The sequence below is a fragment of the Pleurodeles waltl genome, chromosome 6 (assembly GCF_031143425.1).
Source record: "Pleurodeles waltl isolate 20211129_DDA chromosome 6, aPleWal1.hap1.20221129, whole genome shotgun sequence".
In the NCBI taxonomy this organism is placed as follows: Eukaryota; Metazoa; Chordata; class Amphibia; order Caudata; family Salamandridae; genus Pleurodeles; species Pleurodeles waltl.
Genome location: NC_090445.1, coordinates 1,018,259,473 through 1,018,266,673, shown reverse-complemented (window position 1 = coordinate 1,018,266,673; position 7,201 = coordinate 1,018,259,473).

The window sequence follows — 7,201 nt, the reverse complement described above, 5'->3', positions numbered from 1 at the left end:
AGATATGGCGGAGAATAGTGGACAAGGTCAATGCCGTGGGACAGCACCCAAGAACCAGGGATTACATCAGGAAGCGATGGAAAGACCAACGGAGGAAGGTGCATTCTGTGGGAGCAAGACACCAGATTGATGTACAGAGGACAGGCGGCGGATCCCCACTTCCTCCCCCACAACTAACAACATGGGAGGAGCAAGTCTTGGCGATCATGCATCCTGAGGGCCTCGCAGGAGTAGCAGGAGGACTGGACTCTGGTAAGTCAAATCTTTACTACTTCACCCCCCACCATACCTGCATGCCATCACTAACTCCTACCCTCACCCCCATCACTCCAACACCTCACATATACCCCACCATCACAACTCACCCACCCATCCCAATACCAAGCCCTGCATGCCACATCAATGCATGGACCCCCATCACAGACCTGCATGGACACCCATCACCCCAGCATGCGCAGTAGAGAGACTCACCCAGCATACAAAATCACCACTCACACAACGCCAAGCCAACAGGGAAATCACAATCATAGATGGAAACACACCCATGCACAATATGGCCCACGCAGATACATTAACAATTCATTTGCATCCCAACAGAACCCCTACTCAATGTCACCAGAGAGGAGATGCCAGCTACATCCAGTCCCCCCCCCCGAAGAGGCCCACAGTGACGACAGCAGCTCTGCACGCCTGGATCAGGATGACCAACCTGGCTCATCATGGGCCTCTGGACAGTCAGTTCCCCTGCCACAGTCCCAACCCACCACAGAACCTTCCCCCTCAGGAAACACCAGAAACAGCACCCCGCCAGTGGGCCCATGCCACTGTCCCCAGGAAATGTCAATCAACAGTGTGTCCACCACTACAGGGACCACAGGCAACCCCACAAACACAGGACGATCAGGGACCTGGGGTCAGTGGCAGTGGGCACACGGTTCAGGGGACAGAGGCACAGGACAACAGGGAAGCTAGGAGAACTGCTGTGCGACAGGGGGAGGACAGGCCCAGGGAACCCACTCTCCATGAGGGACTCTCAAACATCCTGGGAGCATACCACCATTCCCAGGAGACCATGGGCCATATAGTGGCCAAGTTGCAGGAGAACTAGCGGGTGCAGGAGGGACAGTACCTGGGGATCAAGGATGACCTAACAAAAATATACACCATCCTGGTCACCATTGCAGTGGTGCTGGCTGACATGGGCAAGACCATGAGGGTGGCAGTGGCACAACAAAGGATGCCTGACACCAGCCAAACCAAGGAACAGCCTTCCACCCCCGCCAGCGCTAGTGGACAGGAGGCCCCGCCACAGGACCAACAGGCCACCAGCACCCCACCCCATGCAGGAGAACCACTCCGCAAATGGTCCCTGTGATCTCTCCTGATAGTCAGATTTCTGTCCCACTCTGCTACCCTGCTCACCTTGAACTGCCATTGCTCCCCTTCCTATGCCCCCTTGGACAATGCACCTGTGATACCAAGAGACTGGACTCTACCCTGGCTTTTCCTCCACTATCACCCCAGCCCCTTGCACATACACCTATACTTATTAGCACCTAAATAAACACCATTGAAACAAATACCAATCTGGAGTCAGTTTAATGATTAGCAAATGTATTAGCACACCATTATCAAAGCAGCAACATATGTGTACAGTGAAATATACTACGGGATGACCTTTGATGGGCAGCAGTACATATAGCAGGAGCCAGAATGGGGCACAGAGATCTGAAAATAGAGAATCCAAAGGGAACAGTCAGTGGCCATAGACATAGAGTAAGAGGCTGCCTTGTACAATGTCCAACAGATAACTGAAATATTAAGTGGAGTTACAGCGTCTTATCTGTGTGTCACTGGAAGTACTGCTGTATTATATTTGTTCTGTTGTCAACATCTTCTTCCTCTGCATCCTCTTCCTCACTGTCCATAGGCTCCACCACTGGCACAAGATGATCTCCAGGCACATCCTCCTGCAGAAAAGGCACCTGGCGTCGCAAGGCTAGGTTGTGCAACTTGCAGCATGCAACGATGATCTGGCACACCTTCTTGGGTGAGTAGTACAGGGAGCCACCTGTCAGATGGAGGCACTGGAACCTGACCTTCAGGAGGCCAAAGGTTCTTTCTATAATCCTCATTGTACGCCCATGTGCCTCATTGTAACGTTCCTCTGCCCTTGCCCTGGCATTCCTCACTGTCGTCAGTAGCCATGAGAGGTTGGGGTAACCAGAGTCACCTGTAAATATAGGGTGACAACTGTTAGACACACACTAACCCTTAGGGGCAATCCCATACCCAGACATCAACATATACTGGGTGGGGACGTTTGGCTCACCTATTAGCCACACCCGATGCCTCTGGAGTTGGCCCATCACATATGGGATGCTGCTAATCCTCAAGATAAAGGCGTCATGCACAGAACCAGGATATTTGGCATTCATATGGGAGATGTACTGGTCCTCCAAACACACCATCTGCACATTAATAGAGTGATAGCTTTTTCTATTCCTGTAAACCTGTTCATTTCTCCGGGGGGGGGAACAAATGCCACATGTGTACCATCAATGGCACCAATGATGTTGGGGATATGTCCCAGGCATAAAAGTCAGCCTTCACTGTGGCCAAATCATCCACCTGGGGGAACACGATGTAGCTGCGCATGTGTTTCAGCAGGGCAGACAATACTCTGGTCAACACGTTGGAGAACATTGGCTGAGACATCCCTGATGCCATGGCCACTGTTGTTTGGAAGGAATCACTTGCCATGAAATGGAGCACTGACAGGACCTGCACTAGAGGGGGGATTCCTGTGGTCTGGCGGATAGCTGACATCAGGTCTGGCTCCAATTGGGCGCACAGTTCTTGGATTGTGGCACGATCAAGTCTTTATGTGATGATAATTTGTCTGTCCTCCATTGTCGCAAGGTCCACCAGGGGTCTGTACACCGGAGGATGCCGCCATCTCATATGCTGCCTCAGCGGTTAAAGCCTATGGAAGAGAACGGTGAGCAGAGGGTCATATTTCCACATCTTTTGCACTAATGTTGAATAATTTACTTTACAGAAGCAGTATGTGAACTCGAGAGTCAGTTGCTGTGCCAATGTCTGCTGTGATGCAGTTAGGTGCCATGCCTGTGCCCCCCTGAAATGGCAGCTGCCTGACCTGTGAGGAGGGACAAGTAAACATGAGGTAATTGCGCTGGCGTTGTGCGCCGTCGCGGTAGGCGGTTGATGACCGCCGCGCAACTTCGCATTGGTTATCATTGTGCCCTATGGGTTCCAGGAGCCAATGGCAATGTACGCCGGCGGTGACGGTACCCACCACCGCAGACGTGACGGCCATTTTCTAACTATTCACTCACTTGCTACCTGACCTTCAACAGGAGAGGACCTACACTGCAAGTGCTGCTGTGACCTGTGTCTGGAAGGGACAATGGCTCGTGTGTCTGAGGAAAGGGCCCCTTCCTTTTCCTCGGAGGAGTTGGAGAAACTGGTGGATGGTGTCCTACCCCATTACACATTACTCTACGATCCTCCAGACAAACAGGTGAGTACACTGTGAGCATGATGCGTGGGCCATGAATGTATGGACTGCTGTGGATGTAAGCCACATGTTGGGGGGTGCTGAGGCGTCCTGGCCAGAGTGCAGCATTTAAGGTGGTCAGTGTATGTGCATCAGGGCATGGGTGGGAACTGGTGAGCAATGAGTATGACGGCCCGGGGGGATGAGTGATTTCCTTTTCTGCTGTCTTTTCCTCTAGGACAGCGCCCACTAGAAAAAGGGTATTTGGCGTGCCATTGCCAAGGAGGTGCGGACCCTGGGGGTCTTTCACAGGCGGACCACCCACTGCTGCAAGAGATGGGAGGACCTGCGCTGCTGGTCAAAGAAGACGGAGGAGGCCCTGCTAGGGCTGGTCTCCTAATGTGGAAGGGGTGCCCGTCGCACCATGACACCCTTAATGTTCTGCATCCTGGCGGTGGCCTATCCGGATGGGCGCTTGAGGGCATCACAGCAGCCACAAGGGGGTGAGTACCGATTCAGAATCATGACTTTGCGTACGTTAAGGTGTTAACTGGGTAGGGGATGTGGGCTGTGGGTGCCCCTAGGCCAGGGTGAACATGGCAGGGTAGGTCCCTTGTTGGTCAAGCTCTGGAGCACTCCTACCCCAATAGTGTAAGTGGTCATCCACTACTGGGCAGGGTCCTATGGGTTTCTGGTGTGCAGATGATGGCATTAGGCATTGTACCCCATGGGCTGGTGACTAGCTGTGTAACTGGTAGTGCATGGCCTACTGCATATGGCAGCTCCCTGTGTGTAGTGTACACCAACGGTGGTGTTGTTGCTGGCATTGACCAAGTGTATCCTCTTTCTCTCCCCCCCTTTTGGTTTTGTCACCCTGTCCTTCTGTGCATTAGCATCATCTGGCGGAGGAGCAGAGGCACCAGCAACAGAGGGAGCTGCATCCCACATGGGCCTGGAGGCCGAATCCAATGAGGGTGAAGGCACCAGTGGCACAGAGGGCGAGGGGAGCACCACGACGGGGACAGGAGGGGAGACCACAGATAGCGACTCCTCCGATGGAAGCTCCCTGGCGGTGGCGGACATCTCTGTGCCCACCCCAACATCAGGTACAGCCACCACCCCCCCCACCAGCACCGCCCTCCCAGCAGCCCCTCAGCGTGTTTCCCATGCCCGTTCACCCGGAGGGTGGGCATCTCTTTTGCCCCAGGCACCTCAGGTCCTGCCCCAGTCAGCCCTGCTGCCCTCAGTGAGGAGGCTATTGATCTCCTGAGATCCCTCTCTGTTGGGCAGTTAACCATTCTGAATGCCATCCAGGGTGTCGAGAGGCATTTGCAACAAACAAATGTATACCTGGAGGGCATTCACTCTGGCGAGGCAGCCCAACTGAGAGCATTTCAGGCTCTGGCCTCAGCACTGATGGCAGCCATTGTCCCTGTGCCTAGCATCCCCCCTCCAAATTCCTCTACCCAGTCCCAATCCCCTCAACCTCAGCCTATCCCAAGCACACCTTCAGACCAGCATTCACCCAAATCAACACACAAAAGTGGCTCAGGCAAACATAAGTACCACACTTCATCTCACAGGCACTCACACAAGCACCATGTACATGCACACACACCAGCATCCAATGTGTCCACCTCCCCCTCATCATCCACCTCCCTCCCAGTATCGTCTCCACTCACACCTGCATGCACTACATCCTCATTCACTACCTCCATCACCAGCACGTCCATCACAACATACCCCTCATTGGCAGTCACCACCCCCACAACCATGCACACGTCCCCTGTGTCCTCTCCCAGTGTGTCTGTGACCCCTCCTCCCAAAGTACATAAACGCAAGCACCCACCCACCCAACAGCCATCCACCTCACAACAGCATCCAGCCATTGCACCTTCACCCAAACTCAGCAGACAGACACCTCCTACAACCACTCCCTCTTCCTCCACTCCCAAATTCTGTCCATCTTCCCGTCCCAGTGTGTCTAAAAAACTTTTCCTGGCTAACGTTGACCTCTTTCCATCCCCTTCCCCCGTCCTTCCCCTCAGGCCAGGGTGTCCAGATCCCAGGCCAGCACCTCAGCCACCAAGTCGGCGTCCGCTGTGGTACCTGCAACTCCCAGAGGATCAAAGGGGGCACCCGTCAGGCCGGGCAACATGCCACCGACCCCTGCAAAGGACCAACCCATTCCACCACCTGCCAAGGTGAAGAAGGGGCCAGCATGCAGCACGGCCAAGGAACACGACCCACCTAGCAAGGCCTCCTCCAAAACTCAAGCTGTCAGTTCCAAGGTCCCAGCAGCATCTGCCAAGGTGAAGAAGGGGCAGAAAAGCCAGGGCAAGGCACTTCAGGCCTCAGAGGCTCCAGGTGAGGGTCTGGTGCCCACCATCAGAACTGACAGTCTGCTACCTGTACCACAACAAGCACTGCCACAAGCATGCCACAAGCACCGCCGCAAGCACCGCCACCTGCACCACCACCTGCACAGCCGCTGCCACAACAACTGTCAGCAGCAGCATCTCCAGTGGGCAGCCGTCCGAGGCTGCAGGAGACGGGCTGGTGCCTCTCTCCACCACTACCAGCACCTGCACCACAGACAGCACCGCCAGCATCCCCGCCGCAGGCACGCCACCTGCACTGCTACCTGCCCTGCCACTGCCACAACAATTGTCAGTATCAGCATCCCCAGTGGGCAGCCGTCCGAGGCTTAAGGAGACGGGCTGGAGCCTCCCACCACCACTGGAAGCACCCCCATCAGCACCGGCACTAGTTGCTGCAGAATGAAGTTTGGCCCTGCCTCCATGGAGTATCATGCTACCTGTTCCCTGCAAATCTCGTGCCTCAGACACCCAGGTGAGGGAATGTGAACTGCCACACCTCAAGTGCAGCATCACTGGGCACAAAGCCCCCTCCAGAACCAGTGGAGAAAGGCATCCACTCCCCCTATTCTTGGCAGGATGAAGCAGACTGGGCACAAAACCCCCTCCAGAACCAGTGAAAAAAGGCATTGACTCCCCGTATCCTTGGCAGGATGAAGCAGACTGGGCACAAAGCCTCCTCCAGAACCAGTGGAGATGCCACCCCCTTGAGAGACTGTGGCCTTGTACTCCCCAGGACCAAGCAGTGGGCAAACCACCCACTTGAGAGACTGTGGCCTTGCACTCCCCAGTACCAAGCAGTGGGCAACCCACCCACTATAGAGACTGTGGCTTCGCACTCCCCAGCACCAAGCAGTGGGCAAACCACCCACTTGAGAGACTGTGGCCTTGCACTCTCCAGGACCAAGCAGTGGGCAAACCACCCACTTGAGAGACTGTAGCTTTGCACTCCCAGAACATCGCTGTGGGCATGGAGCCCCCTCCAGGAGCAGTGGCGTAGTACCATCTTCCGGCTGAGGTGCCCCCCTCCTCCCCTTCCCCCTGAGGTGCCTGTGTGTTTTCAACCTGATGCCCTGGCAGTGTTCTCTCCGTATTGAGGAAGGAGTCAAGTGTGGGTTTGGCCTATGATTTTTGGTCTAGTGGGCCACAGACATTTGCAAAGGACAGTGTACGGCCTTCTGTACATATTGTAAATATTTGTATATACTGTTTTTATATTCGTTAAGTATATCTGCCTATTTCTAAAATATCACTGATTTAACTAAATTCCTTTCATCCTTGCGTTCTTCCAGGGGGTAACGGG